We start from the raw sequence: 16,224 nt of genomic DNA, 5'->3' as shown, positions 1-16,224 counted from the left end.
GGGTCCGCGCGTGTGGCTCAGAGAGAAAACTCAGGCTGAGGCTACTCGCTGCAACTTTATAAACTATGGATTTGCTGTGTTCCAAATGCAGTTTATGTTTAGAGTCACTATTTTCCCTATCTCTTTTTTCCTTGTCTTCAATGTAGCCTTATTTGACCCCGAAAAACCTTAGGCTGATGTATACTCCTTGAGGTCATCATACAACACAAAATTTGTCATTAGAGGGTCTTCTGCATTAGGCTATAAATATTGTATAAATATAAAAAAAATGCCCATTATTATTTGAAACAGACTAATAATAGCATACTTATAAGTAAATTATTAAAATGCAATATTATTTGTGCGTGTTCATATCTTATATGTTCAAATCATACCCATGCACTGCAGTTGCAAGATAATTTCCAACAGTGAATCAAATCATTGCACTGCGATGACAACTATTCCCTCCCTCTCTCCTACATATAGTGCAGAGATGCCAGAGCGTGTAGCGTGCTCAGGAGGTGGCAGTTCTCTGTGTGCTGTGTGAGAGGGGGCTGGGAATGGCACCATATCAGTGGATGAAGGGAAATGGGATCTACTTGAGCAGCATAAAAAGTCCCATAAAAATTCCCACTTTAAACATCTGCAGCACTGGGGTGAATGTAACTATCCTGTAGTACCATGTAACTTTATATTGTGATTTTGCATTTATGGATGCTGTATAGCCTGTATGTTGATTGATTGACTTTATTGGTAGATTTATTATTGTCACACTTAATTCTTAAGGCTGGATACATAGACTAGAATAATAGCTTAAAATAATTCAATTTTTAGATGCCAAGACAAAATAACTGCACATCCACATTCTTTATTATTGTAAAGAAACTCTAGTCCTCTGGTTCCAACACAGATTGCACTAAAATCTGCTGATCATGTGGAGCTGTGGAGTCCTGGCATGGCTTGTGTTGACTTAGTCCTGGGCCGCTGGACCGACTGGTGAAGATGGTTGTTTGCTATGTGGCTTTTTGTATTACCCGTCAGCAGCATTTGAGAGCATACAAGGCCTAGCCAGCTCTTATTGTTGCTCCCACTGATAATCTTTGCAGCTTGGGCCAAATAAATTCTGGACCACTTTCAACTCAACTCTTCAACAGCAGAGATCACTATACAAAACAGGGAACAGTGGGACACCAAACTCAATTGTATTAAGCAGACAGGCCATAATGCAGTGAAAACATATTGCTTAATGATGAGGAACATAGTAGCTGCTCAGTATGGCTCACAAACTTTAAATGCTGCTAAAAATAACACATCTTGTAATGTCTTAGATTTCACAACAGTGACAGACTAGCTCTGCCATATTTCACTCCTTTTACAGACCAATAAACAAATACACCAAAATAACATGTTTATTGCTTTGCTTACATAATCTGCTGGTATTTGCAGAATAAGCAGTTGTAAACGAATTTATTAATCCACGAGGAAGTTTTACTTTAACAGAGAACTCAAATAATACAACACGAAGAAGAAAGGTTATAACAGTCTGAATAATAATTGTAGACAAAATATGTGAGGAAATACAGTGCAACACTTGACATGCTCAGTTGTTATACCTTATTGATTTACAACCTCATAATAAATCAGAATTTTATGCTGTAAATTACCAATTGAACTGACTGATTGAAATAGGCCATTAGTGTTTCATTTATATATTTTATCAGTTTCTTTGCCATGACTTTTAAAAATAAACATATATATTTTTTAAATGTATTTATTTATTTTAATGCATCCTTTCTTGAACACATCAATTTCATCTTTACTGTTTTAAAGAGACACCACATATCCAAGTGTATGCTTTCTTTTTCATGCTAGATTTCATGTGTGGTTTCAAAGGTTTCAGTTAACTGTGCCTATAGCCCTATGAAATGTTAATGTCTAATAATTAATGATTCATTTGGTCTTGTCTACAGCAGGTTCTGCAGGTGACTGGGCACCCATCGTGGGCAGAGGGCGTTAGAGTTCATATCCTGTGACCCTTATGGAGGCATGTCTTTTATTTTCCACACTTGAGTCTAGGCTCCAAGCCACAGGTCTAAACACAGAGATAATTCCATGTGTGCATGCTGCTATTGTCAGCTCCACTGAGGATGAGCACAGCTTTAGGATAGACCACACAGGTTTGTCCTAGAAAATTACTGATGCAAAAATACGTGGGTTCAGAGAGTTCATTGTTTTGTTTTTTTATGGTAAAGCTGGATATTTACTGTTCTTATTGGAAACAAAACGGTCGTACGATATAATACGGTAAATATCCTACAAGACACCGAACACCAGACTTCAGCAGCTTCAGGCCAGTGCCTCTGATGTCCCATCTCATGAAGACACTGGAGAGACTGGTCCACTGCTCTCTGTCTTACCTGAAAGACCTGGCAGCAGAGTGAGAATTCTGTTCTTTCATTTCTCCAACGCCTGCAGCACCACTCTGGGAAGGGCGGGTGTGGACTGTGAGCAGGCAGAAATTATCCTGGACTATCTCACAAACTTTTTACATAAAAAAAAAAAGTAAAATGTTTGAGAACTAATTCTCATTCACAAACAAGACCTCACCTCAGCAGGAAAACATAGATACACACAACTGTACACATCACAGACAGAAACATAATACATAGAGCATGTCAACATTCAATGCAAACAAAAGAGTGAGAGTGTTAACAAGATCATGAGTTGAAACAACCTGCTGGAGTTTGTGTTTAAAACTAGAGACAAACCAGCCTCAGTTTTTGAGAGCCCGGGATGTGTCCTATTATCTTATCTATATGGCTGATTTGACTGTATGCAATAGGTTGAGTTCACATCCTAGAATTTCACATCCTAGAATCAACATTTCAGATGGAGGACAGGGGCCTATGTAACTCTATGAGAGATTTACTGCTTTTGGTGGAAACATCCAAACTTAATGTACACAAATGTTGAACAGTATCATTATGTGTTAGGGACTGGCTCTATACACTTGCCATATTAATGTCAACTGACAACAGTCACATCTTTGGTCCTTTCTGAAGTTATTCTGAAAAAATAATTTGAACTTTATGCCAGTTTTAGTTTCATGTGGATTGGTCTAATAATTACAGACTTCCAGCTTAGTGGATTCTACAGTGTTGTGATGTCACATGAATTATTTGTTAGGGATTGGCTCCACAAGCTTGCCATGTTATTATTATTATTATTGTTATTATTATTATTATTATTATTATATTTTTTTTTTTAGCTATTATGAAAACCTAGACCTAGAACGTTGTGATGTCACATGAATGCAACCTATTATTCCTGATTTAAAGTTGAACTCTTCTTTGTTTACTCTTGCTCTTAGCTTGTCCTGTGTGCTTCATACAAATACAATGTGAGGACTGTTTTAGAAGATCATTTTAACTGCTCCCCAGGCCTTAGCTGTGTGCTTTATTGATGTCTTTATGCTCACCTGACCTTTCACAACCCACCTTTGACAACAGCGTCCTTGTCTCTGCTCACACCTGCAAGAGACAACACTTTAGTCAAACATAGATTTCAACATAAATCTACTAAGTCAATGCTCTTTTTACCAGTTGTCATCTGCTTTGGTCTTTAGCAGCAGTGAGTTACCTTCCCCTCGACACTATGGTCTGTCAGCAAATAAAACCCAAAGTGTTTTTCTTACAAAGTGGCATGTTTGAGAAAATCTTTTGAAGTTTTTTCTGGTGTATACAATGTCAAAAGAACGCTTCACCAGCCACAAATTGTCTGAAAGAGGAAAGTGTTTATGACAGTGGTGGTTGGGTTAAATATTAGCTTTGCTCTGACCCCTTTTATCTGCGCCTGATGGATTGGATTTAAGGGAACCACGAGCACTCCTACAGGTCCCGTGTCACTTCCTAACTGCTGCGCCTGCCCTGGAGCTTCAACTTGTGTCAGTCCCAGGGGAAGATTTAACCAATTACTCATACTTCATGCTATATCGATCAGGGACTAGCCACAGACCCCCAAGCAGTTCTTCCATAGCATGAGTATGTCAAAGGTGTGTTTAGGTAATCTCATTCCCGTGATGAAAATACAACCTCTCAATTTAATTTAAGAGCATGTCTTTGAAAATGGCTTGTCATGTTGGATGGCCATTCGTCATGCAGGTGGACACAGGACCCTTCTTGGGAGAGAAAACTTTTGTGAAGATTTCTATTCATTCATTTTCTTGGTTTTAAGTAAGCAAAGTGATTTGTTTGGTTGGTTACGTTAGTGTTAATTAATCCTGAGGAATAAAAGTAGCTATATTTAAGTCATGAAATAAATTCATTGTCATATTTTCAAACTTTCAGAAGCAAAAAAGTTATTGTGATAAAAAGGCCTTTGTATTTTTTCATTTTCTTTTTTCTAGAGTGTAGAAATTGCCACAAAACACGATAAGTATTATTATTATTTGTTTAATTCTTTGCTCAAGCAATTAACCTTGACATCCCTTGTATATAGTAGTGTAAATGAGGATGTGTAGTGTAAAGTTCTACATTAGGCCTATACAGCAACAAAGTATTAACCACAAGACTATGTTACCCTTCAAGACCTCAACCTTTAATTTAGAGTATTAATTATGCAATAGTTCAAAGTAACCACTAATAAGTTGTGTTTTAACAGGAACTTGAATCTCATTTATCCTGAAACCTCATCTGAGGAGAAGTGTCTGTGTACTGCCCCTTTTCAACACCCCACAAACTTCTGTCTCCCATAATTTAGAAGGAGTCCCAGCTGGACCAGCGTCTGTGCTGTAGACAAGATGGAATCCAATGTAATGGCTTTTTTTATTATGGTGTAAAGGCTAGGCATATTTATTTTAAGTATGCTTAATATACCACTGACAACACTGGTCCTTTTTTGGAGGTGTAAACATAGGACAGAGATGAGATGTTCAGGTATAAATGCTGTTAGACACAAGTGTAAGTGAATAAGAATATTTGCTTTATTTTAATAGCTGCAATGAACCTATGTTGTAATGGTAGAAACAGTGCTCCTAGATATGCTCAAGTACTGATACTTTGCAGTGACATCACGCAGGAGGGTTCTGCGTGTAGGCTATGTCTATGGCGGAATGTTCCTCCTGGATGCCATCCTAGGGAGGTGTTCTGCGCATGTCCCACTGGGAGGAGGCCGACCCAGAACACGCTGGAGGGATTATGTCTCTAGGCTGGCCTGGGAACAACTTGGGGTCCCACCGGAGGAGCTGGAGGACGTGTCTGGGGTGAAGGAAGTCCGGGAGTCCCTGCTTAGACTGCTGCCTCCGCACCCCAGCCCCAGATAAGCGGAAGAAAATGGATGGATGGGTTGAGCAGCCAGATCCACCGGTCCATAGCTTGGTGGTGCAATTCAAACTCCTACAGATGAATGCTGTCATTGTGTCCTTGAGCAAGACACTTACTCTACCTTGTCCCCAGTGTCTGCATACACTGGTGTATGAATGTGTGTGTGAATTGGAAAGTAGTTTCTTGATGTAACAGGCATTGAGTGCCTTCAAGGTGGAAAAACGCAATATATAAATGTGACCAATTACCAAACGAAGAATCTGGTCCGAAAGACTTCAAACTAAACCTGAGCAATTCCTTTTAAGTTATTTGACACACAAAATCAACATGTGCAAAAACATCTTCCAATTTTCTTCTGTGTAAAAATGAATGCTAAATACTTTGAGCAGAAACTGTGCAGATATGGTTAGAGTGCAGAGAAGACATTGTTTTGGCTAAGTGAAATGGGCCTCACTTGACATCAGCAGACCAGACCTCAGACTCATATGACCCAATGTGGAGCGCTCACAATGTAGATACTCACTGATTTGAGCAGAAAATATGGACTTCACATAATAGGCAGAATATTGTGGTTTTGTTCTGCGTCACTATTAAGGCATGTTACTTTGTAATTCATGAATCAGATTTGGTCATTTTGGTGCCTTGGATCTTGTGCTAAGGTAGTCTACTCACCGAGGTTAGGTCTGGTGTAAAGGCATTTAAATCATTATCCAACAACCACCATTATAAAACTCTTTACCACTGAAGTCTATATGTTGGCCAAAACATAAGAGGCTTCATGGTAAATTTGCCTACACCTATCTATTTGTCCATTACCGTAAAGAAAGTAAAATATTTGAATTGTTCAGTTTTCCTTTCAAAGTGAAAATGCATTCTCTTCAGCTTGATTACCAAATCTTTTGTGGTTACAGTCCTTTTTGCTTTCAGGCATTTGGCACAGTAATCACTTCTCCAAACTGCTATTTTATCATGTGATTGTGGCTCAGATTTCCTTTGTGTTTCATAAGTATCTGAAAACATGCCGCCTCTCTTTGTGGTAATGTTTTTCTATATAATTACTTGAGGGCAATGACAAGTAATTTGATTAAACCTTGCTGGTCCCATGTAGAGTGAATCGGTGGCTTTTGAACTTTAATATGGCTCTTGTTTGGATTTCATGTTATTCTAATTCTGTTAATTACACATTTATGTACTAGGCTAATTTCAAGGTTCAAGGCTCTTTATTTGTGAGAAAAACACATGACAGAACGAAATTTGTTCCTCAAGGCCGAGTGATTAAATGTTTTACAATATGAAATGAACATTTGCCAAGGCACTGAGATCTGATGAAAATGATTGAAAAGGCTTCTGTAGGCCAGCCTATCCCTGAGTTAAACATCTGTAATAAATCCCACACTACTCTGGCCAACTTTTGAAACTAGTAGCTTTCTAGGACCCCTTAAAAAGAGAGAGAGGGTATCCTTAAATAAATAGACCTACTAGGTTGTTAGGTTAGGTTAATTAGGATGTAATGATAAAAACACACTGACTATACGTTAAACTGGGGATGATAACTTTCAACAGCAGCTTATAGCCTACTTAATTTCTTATTTTCAATTAGATTTTCATGTAGTCTACAGAATTTCCCTGGGTTGTCTGCAGTGCCATTCTCCTGGACACTGGACCCACGCAGTGAATGTGTGTCCTCAGCCATGCGCGCCTCTACAGTGGGCTACTTTCTCTAAAGACACCTAAAAGGACTCTGTGTTTGTAGAATAACAAAAAGGTTACCGGTGTCTTCCTCTTGGATGGACTACACTGTGAGGATATCGCTTAGTCACCGGCGTAAACCATGCGTAAATCATGGCGTGATCCCCGGGAAGCAGAGCCTCCCTGCGTACAGCCATTGGCCAGAGCTCTCCGTTTCCACAGCCCCTTCTCCACAGGGCGGGGCTGCCTCTCCGCAAACTGAACCAGGCTACAACCGGCAGAAGAAAACTTAGCCCGGCTCGATCCATGGAGGAGTGTGGGAATGCTGTGACCGCAGGAGGAAAAGCGCACTTCGGCTCCAACACGCAGGACCGCACCGGCTACTGCTATAATTGAAACAGACCAAATGTAACACTGCGTTTTGGAACAGAAAAATAATCAAGGAAAGGAAAAAAAATACGCGCGTAATGTACTGTGCCATCGCTGTCAGCATGATGTGACCAATCATTGATAGAGCTACCTGCGGAAATTCATTCAAACGGGATTTTTTCACAGTTGGAGAACACGAGAGCGGCTGGTGAAAAGGGTAAGTTGTGACATGACTGTGTATCGTGATTGCACTGTCTCTCTCCCGTGTGGTCGCCCATACGGAAGCCAGGCGAGCAGGCAGCAGGCAGGATCCGCGGAGGAAGCGCTCAAACGTCGTGATCTAGAAGGATAAGCTCTTACTACGAGTTGCAGAATGAATTCCCTGTGACTTATGTGTCATTGAAAGGTTTACAGTGTACTAATAAGAAAGCATGTTGTCTTAAAATCTTATGTCTATGTTTCATGCACTGCTCTGGATCCTTATAGTAAAAATGTGGCAATTAAAAGTCTAGCCCAGGCCCTGTCATTACCCAGTGTGTGGCATACCTTACCATTTGCACTCAAAATAGACCAATGAGACACAGCCATACTCTACATACTTTTGAACATGAGCCAATTCATTCATAACATAGCCTTTAACAATTTATTACACAGCCTGGTGCCAGTTTTATACATTAGATATAAGGTTAGATGAGGAAATCAGGAGATTTCAGGACACAACTTTTTTGAAAATGTTTTTAAATAATGCAGTTGGTCACATGTGTTTCAGTCATGCAATTTTTTCACACTTCTAATTCATCACCTCCCACCATCTCTGAGCATCCGTGTAAGAAGACCAAGGCCCACATGTGTTTCTATGAATCTAAAACAACAGGGTGTCGCACTTCCTGTTTCTGACCACACCACAATGACATAATTTAGCCTAAGGTATGTTGCCGGCGCTGCTGGTGGCGTATACAGGGATTTAGTTCTGGCTTAGACCTGGTTTAGAACTAGACTTGGACTTGTTTTGCTGCTGGTTCAGTCCTTGTTCAGTGTGGCTTTTTTGTGGGTGGTAGTGGCTTAGTGGCTACAATGCTCGCCCACCTACTCGAAGGCTGGTGATATTCCATCTGGTGCGTGCTGTTGTTGTGTTCCTGGGCAAGACACTTCACCCCTCCTGCTTATGTTTGTTTGGTGGTGGTCAAATTGGTTAATAGTAGTTGAGTTTGGTTTTATTGGTTTAACTTTGGAGCTAATTTGATTCAGACTTGGTTTGTATTGGTTCACTTCAGTCCATGTTCGGTCCTGACCTGGGCAGTTCTTCCTTTAGTAGTTCCTTATTTTAGTCCTAGTTTTGACATGATGGCCGGATTTTGTCCCTATGTTTCTAGCAGGGGAGCAGTAGTTAAAAATTTGTGGCCTTGAGTGGTGTCCTGTCACTACATGCTCTCTATACACATGACTTTTGGAAGGCAATTTCCCTGCATTGCACCCATAGACTGTATAAAGAAGTAGACTACGGGAATGTGATGTCAGCCATAGCGTATGTCTTCAGCCAAATGAAGCTCATCGAGGATAGCAGTTAAAGGGGCGAAGTTTCCTATTTTGAATTCTGACCGTGAGTTTCATAGCAACCAAAGAGCCAATCCTGAACAAACCCGTGGGATCAGCCTCTGGAAAAGAAAGAACCTGATTTGTCCATTATTAATGTTCATGGACAAAACAACAAAATAAAAATACCAGGATGATGTAGAGTGAGTCAATATGAACATTTTAAGACCAAAATGACAAGGCTCACACCAGCAGTTACACAGAGATCGGCTTTTCAATAGAAAGTGAACTGGAGCCAGAGTCGATGGAGCCGGAAGTGCACCAGTATCCACTTCCTATTTGGAATGCAGAGGGTTTGCTATGTCCATTTATATATACAGTCTATGATTGCACTCTGGGTAAACAAGAGTATCCCCCCTCCTTTGGGTGAAAAAACACACGCACTATGATTCAAAGTGACTCATGACCGTCACAAAAGGCCTTGAATGTGTTGGACACATGGGACTACCTCTTCGTAAACTGACTCATCTGAAGTCCAAAAAACCCCAGTACTTTTATCAGATCTCATTGTCCTATGAAATGCTTGACCTAAGTACAATACATGGAGTGAAACCGTACACTTACTGTATTAGAAACTGCTGAGTTATTTTGGCAGAAGGGACATTGGAGCACATGGCCTGGTTTTGTGCCCACAGTGAAAGCCTGTCACATGGGGAGAGTGGGGTATCATCATGGCTGGAGGTGATGTAATCTGACTGATAAAGGAGAACCATCTCCAGTTTAAATCCAAGTCCACCCGGAGACACAGGCAAGAGTTGTACACTGTTTTGCCTTAGTTGCATAATATGGAAAAACATGCAATTTATTAATAATTAATTTAGTTTGTTGGCAATTTTCAAGACACCCAAGGATATAGTGAAGCAATTAAAACAACAAAGGACATTAGGAGACACAATATTATGGCGACGAGGCTGATTTGAAGATGTTTTAATATGTAATAAAGATACTATTCTGTATGTAGCTGAAATCACTTGTCAAAACGGTGTTAAAGTTATGTTTTGTTGGTGGTCAGAATTTCACTATAGTACAAAGTTGAGCTGTGTAATGAATTAAGTTTTTAAATGTTTAAACAATCGCTGCTTCAGTCAATTCTAAAACATCACAACAGTCAATTGAAACATCAGAACAATTTCACTCCTAATGTGATGGGCACTTGCTGTCCCTCTCAAAACCTGGAACAAAAATAACAATTCCTAGTAAAAGAATTGAAATAAACTAAAAGACTTGATGACTTCTAGGTCAAATATCCCATCAATATTACCTCTTTATTTTACATTTGGTCATTTTGCTTTTGCCTATAATGCATTAACTGCTGTAAACATGCAGGTTATATTGTGCAGCATTAAAGTTTATTAGCTTGAATGCAGGCTTGGGTATTCTAGAGAGCTGAAGCAGGTGGACCATCCCAGGGGGCTGTGCATGTGTTGACTAACTGGCATCGTGGTGGTGCGTGACGTTTTTGAGGGACTTTACTTTGACTCATGGTGTGGTATCTGTCTGTATCTCTTTGTCTGGCCCACGTGCACTGAGTTTCACAAATATTCCACATAGGACTGTGCAAAAAGTCACATTTTAATTGAGACAATTTAATTTAGAGTTCTCTTAAAGCATGTGGTTTGGAGAAAATTTGTAATAAATAGCTATTGTGTCTATGTTTAAGAAATTCATATTGAAAACCATGGTTATTTGTTTTTAATAAGACATACAAAAATCTACACTGGATAAAAAAATCAACTTTGTTCCATATGAGGAAAAAATTTGTAAATTTTTCTGACTCCTACGCAAAGGTTGTTCACTTCAAAGGACTACAAAGCAGGTGTGGGTGTTCACATTGTCAAACTTAATTCAAACCAAAGGCAAGTCAAACAGGCGCACACGCTTCCCTATGGCACCAAATGTGCCCTAATCACTTCAAGATGTTGCTGTGGGGTCTATCTCCATCCACAGGACACAGCAATCAACCAGGAATGAATTCTCTTTGATCCTCTGATGATGAGATGACAGACAGTTAACAAAACACAAAGCCACCATGTTTCCTGTAAATTTTCTATCTAAAAATGTGTCCATCCCTTTACAGATGTGCTCTTTGTGATTGTGGGTCATTTTACACATTCGTCTTGACGGCACATGAAAAGAGCGCTGTTGGCCTGAACTCTTCCATGTGTGGAGATTATACGCTGTTAAATAACCCAAGGCTGCCGCTCTGACAAGTACAGCAAGTGTCACTAATACAGACAATAGTGTGTAATAATGGATGACTAATCGTGAGTGTTATGCTTATTACTAATGAATTACAGTACAGTATATTTAAATGCATTGTATCACCATTACATCAATCTGTACTGGTTCATAAAGGGAAATGTGACCCGCAGTGGCTACACATTTGAACTTTTATAACTGTAAGAAATAACATAATGAAACATTATGTAACTTGTTTAATAAAGATATTACATTTCTATACCATTAAAATATGTATTTAAATTGATTGAACTCATTTGGTACAAACTGCAAATTAGAATAATAGAATTAACAGTAGAATCAATGTAAAAAAAATTCTAAAATCTTTCATATTTTCTAAGTACAGTATTAGACAGATGCAGTATTGTTTAAAAAAAAATGACCTCAAATACATGCATATATTTAGCACCATGTTTAAAAAGTCTTCCCATGCTTTCCATCACATTTCCTTTGTATCAGCTTCGCTCATAAATCACCTCTTGGGCTAGTCTCATACATACTTACATAATGGTTATTATTGGGTTGTCTGTAATTACAGCAGTGTTCGCTTTGAAAAACATCCAACAATAGTTTGAGCTGATTTGTGGATGTGGAGCATGGCTGTGGTGTCTGAGGAGGTCAAACATGTTAACCAACTGGTTCTGCTTCTTAACCTGCATACTTCCTGAGTGAATATATTGGTTAATGTTTCCTACCACACTAAAGTCTAGCTACCTGGCTGAAAAAAGCATGTCAAGAATGTCTTAAAATCCCAAAACCAACAGTGGAGGAGTCAGTTAAAATTAAAAAGTTGAGATGCTGCGTAAAATATATACAGAGTTGAGGGGCTGACACATTTCAAATCTAATGCTTTATTCACACTATATCTTTAACAGTTTTATACGACCATATCAAGTGAAATAGACATTTTAAACTTTATTGGAAGTTTTATTTTTTCCTAGTTCCTACTGGAAAGTGCTATTAAGTGCAGCTATTATTTGCCATTAATTGATAGAATATACTGTTGTAGAATATATTTTATTGTGAATATAAATGTCAGTAGAAACATTTCAGTTGTATAATTGATGATGCTTATGACTGTTGCATGGCCTTAAATATTGTAGGATTCACGCAAGACTGGTGCGTGTCTAATATGGCATGTGAGCTGATTGCAATCCAAGCAAACACTGATTTTACCCAGACGTCCTCTTTTGGGATCACTACATTATTGTTTTGTTACGATTGCTGATCTATATGGCAGTGGTAACGCTGGCAGTCCATTATGTGATCTGGAAATACTGGATCTTCCTTGAACTTCCCTCCTTAACGGCTGGCAGCGTGACTCACAGGCGTTGCTTCCAATTGTCCCATGACACTTTGGCGGTGGCCTCCATCTTGGTATGGTGAAGTCACTATGTGATGTAATGCTGAAATGTAACAGCAGGTCTATTTTAGTACCAGCCTCAGAACTCCTCATCTCTCCCCCTCTCCCCCTCTCTCTCTTTCTCACCCCTGGTCTGCCAACATACCATACACCCTCCTGTCTCTCTCTCCATCAGCACCTCATCTGTCAAAATGTAGACAGCCCTGTGAAGCCCCAGTCACAGCAATCAGCACAAAGCTTTGATGCAACCTGTTGACAAAAATACAGGTTCAAGCCATTGTTTCCACAGTTACTTGGCTAAATTGGGGTTATTTGTATATTGGCTGGGTTTTGACGGAAGCTTGATGTCTTATTGGCTCGGCGTCTGGGACTGGTTAACCTCAGGGCAAAGCTTATGGGGCTGTGGGAAAACTGTATGTTTTTTCCCACATGGCTAATGTGCATAGAAAAACCACTACGGCCTCTTGAACTTTGATCTTCATCTTGGAGAATCCTTCTGTGTGAGAGCTGTCAAACGGAGCATGTCTGAAGAGAATCCAGTAAATGTATTTTTATATACTGGGGCCTGCAGGCAGTAACCTATATGTTAGATGTTTTCATTTGTATGGAGGCTCTAAACCAGGTGATGTCTCATGAGGAAGGTGCGGTTTCAAAAGTGCATGACAGTATACAATGCTCTTTGTGAAAAAAGTTGACTTAAGAGCTGTTGCAAACTAGTGCTATGCAGTCAATGGAAAATTAACCATGGATATGCTTCTGTCTTTTTAAGTGAGAGGACCACAGCGAATCCAAAGCCTGTACTTTGGAGTGTATTAAATGACAATGATAAAAATTCTGTATTGTTTATGTACAGGAAATGTATATGTAGATTTTTTTTTAGATAAGACAAAATAAAATTGAAATCACGATCAAGGAATATGTGGGAAAACATTTAATTTAATACATTGGTTTTATCGCCCACCTACTCAAAATTAACTTTAACAGCTTGTCCCTCTGCAGCATGTATTTGACTAGGTTTGTGAGAAAATTTTGATGATTCAATGATGATATAACTTTAGGAGTCTTCAAAACAACTATCATCAATATGTTGATTTATTGCCTCTGAACATGCATTACATAGAGGACACACAGGTAACAACAACATCTGCAGTTTTTCACATGGCATCGTTCCAAAATCATTGTAAAATCAGTTTATGTCAAGTCCCGGCATTGTCATGGGGGAGGTGGTTGTGCAGTTTTAAATGGGATGCCCCACCCCTACACACACACATACACACATGTCCTGACGCTGCAAACCCTCCTTTTACTACCGTTGGTCTCTCCTTTCCCTCAACTGAACTTGCACAAAGTTATATCTATTTTGGACAATTTCAACACATACCACGCGCCGCACACTTCCCAGAATCCAGGGGTGTGCTCTGGGGTTGGCCTACGCTTTTCGGAAGAGGCGGATCCTGAAGTTTCTCATTCATTTTGACTTCAAGTGTTTTTTAGGGCACTTTGGGAAAACCTGAACTTGTGGCTTCCTTTGCTCTCCACTGCCTTCTCCTCTTTACACACGTGCCAACTTTCCTCACTCTTTGCCAGAGTTGTAATGCAGCATGCCAGGGAAATTACGTAAAAGATTGTGGTGCCCATTTTGAACACACCCACCCAGCTACAATGGAGGCATTATATATGTTGTACAGTAATTTAGTACAATTGCTCAAATGCACTTATGGAAAATGCATGTGTAACTATATGGAATAATGTAATGTACAAAACCTCTCCCATTCTCTTTTCTAATTCAGAGAAAACTAACTTTGTCATTATTGCTTTATAGCCACACATATCCAAGCACAGATTTAAACCACAAAAAACTATTGTAATGTAAAATATTGTTAAAAATCATGAGCTGCTAAATAAACAGCAGAATGAAACACCATAGAAATTGGTTTGCATCTGTAATGAGTCATAGAAATGAATAATTCAACCTTTCACAGCTTAAATCTTATTGCTTAGCCAAAAAATAACCAAAACATTCCCAGTAGTGCAAGTAAAACATACACATGATTAATATTAACTCCAAAAAATATTGTTGCAGCTTTCATATATTGAGCGATAAGCCGATATAATGATTAACATGACAGGTCTACCACCACCTAAATGCAGTTTGCAGTTCAGTTGTTTCTACTAGTGCTGCATGTTATACTCTTGTACATGACACTTCACCCACGTTGTCTGTATGAATGTGTCAATGTGGCTGGCAGTGCGTGGAGAGGCAGCCCACCACCACTGTCTGAATAAATAATGCACCAAACTGTAAAGCCAGTGTGAGTGTTGTAAAAGTAATGCATGGACTTTTTATTATGCACTTCACGAGTCCCAGTTTGCACATTTATGGATGTTGCACACTTGTAGTATTTTCTAGCATATAGTGTAGTATTAGTGTATTTTTTGGATGGTGATTTCTTGTTTTATGTAGCACAGCCTGCACAAGTTATAGGTCAAATCTGTGGAAAGATGTGCCCATTAATATTAAGAATATATCTTTTTTTCCAAGTTTTTTTTGAGAAATAAAAATAATTGTTAATAAATAAATATAAAAAATGTTTAATGCCATACTGCAAAAGCAATAACATCTCAGACAAGGTGGCAGAACCAATCCCAGAAAAAATTACGTAGCACTTAAATATGGACTGCAAAAAAAAGAAACTCAAATTAATAAAATCATTCCTAGTCTCCACTCCATCGTGTACTGGGGGAAAATTTGACATTATTTCCTTACAAAGAGGAGACTTGTTTTCTTGAGTTAAATCAGGACTAAGTAAGGCCTCCCCGCCCCCTCCTGTGTGTAGACTTGGGACTGTCCCATAGGACCTGCTGCAGCCTTTTCCTGTGCTTTTGTCAAGAGTTTTCCACTGATCTCGAGGTCCAGATGGACGACTTCATTCTTCCTTCTTCCTGCACAGTCATCCATCGCTGTAAAGTGCAAAAATGTCTTGACAACAGGGAGTTCCCCACAATTAACAACACTGCTCTTCAAATGCATTGAGACGACGATCTCAAGCCAAAATGCAATCATTTCTTATGCTTTTCAGCTTCCTGTATGTCTATGAGTTTAAAAACAACAAAAAAACGTTGCCATCGTGATTAATAATAAAACAGTATAACGCCTTTTGAATGGGAAGTCCTCAAAATGTTGTATATAACAGAATGTTGAAACCCATAGGTGACATTTGACCATGCAAAAGATATAATATTCAGTTTTGAATTGTTAGTTGCTAGGGTAACTAGTGCTAATTTGTCATAACTCTGAAATCCATGAATAGGTATAGCAATGGTTTTATTCTGGGATCCAGTTTTGTCCTTAAGGAATTTGAGGGGTCTTTAGAGATACTAATAAATCCATTTGTGCTAAGTAAATGCATTAAAATAGGGATTTGAGACAGGTACTAATGTTATTTTAAAGAGGAAGATGTGTCTGATGTCAAGAAAGTAAATGAAAGCTATGAAAAAGCTGCAAAAAGATCTGATAAATGGATGTATGCTACCTCTTTCATAATCTCTTATAACCCAGAGTCAAGGCCAACTGATGATGGAAAGTGGGAGAAGTATTTTACGATCAATTCAATTAATCTTCATCATTTTTTGCATTTAACATATGTCAACTTTGATTACGCTTCCTGGGCC

The 16,224-nt window shown here is 39.0% G+C and overlaps 1 protein-coding gene across 1 annotated transcript in view; it reads left to right on the top strand.

Moving 5' to 3' along the window:
• The first annotated feature begins 7,224 nt into the window (after window positions 1-7,224).
• Window positions 7,225-16,224, top strand: part of rhbdf1a (rhomboid 5 homolog 1a (Drosophila)) — a 43,541-nt gene continuing 34,541 nt past the window's right edge. Inside the window, exon 1 of the mRNA XM_033970739.2 lies at window positions 7,225-7,575. The gene's annotated coding sequence lies outside the window, so the exon portion shown is untranslated. The remainder of the gene's footprint in view (window positions 7,576-16,224) is intronic.

This window comes from Periophthalmus magnuspinnatus, chromosome 8 (assembly GCF_009829125.3).
Source record: "Periophthalmus magnuspinnatus isolate fPerMag1 chromosome 8, fPerMag1.2.pri, whole genome shotgun sequence".
Taxonomy (NCBI): Eukaryota; Metazoa; Chordata; class Actinopteri; order Gobiiformes; family Gobiidae; genus Periophthalmus; species Periophthalmus magnuspinnatus.
The sequence above is the reverse complement of the archived record's forward strand: the minus strand, read 5'-3'. Positions and strand labels throughout refer to the sequence as shown.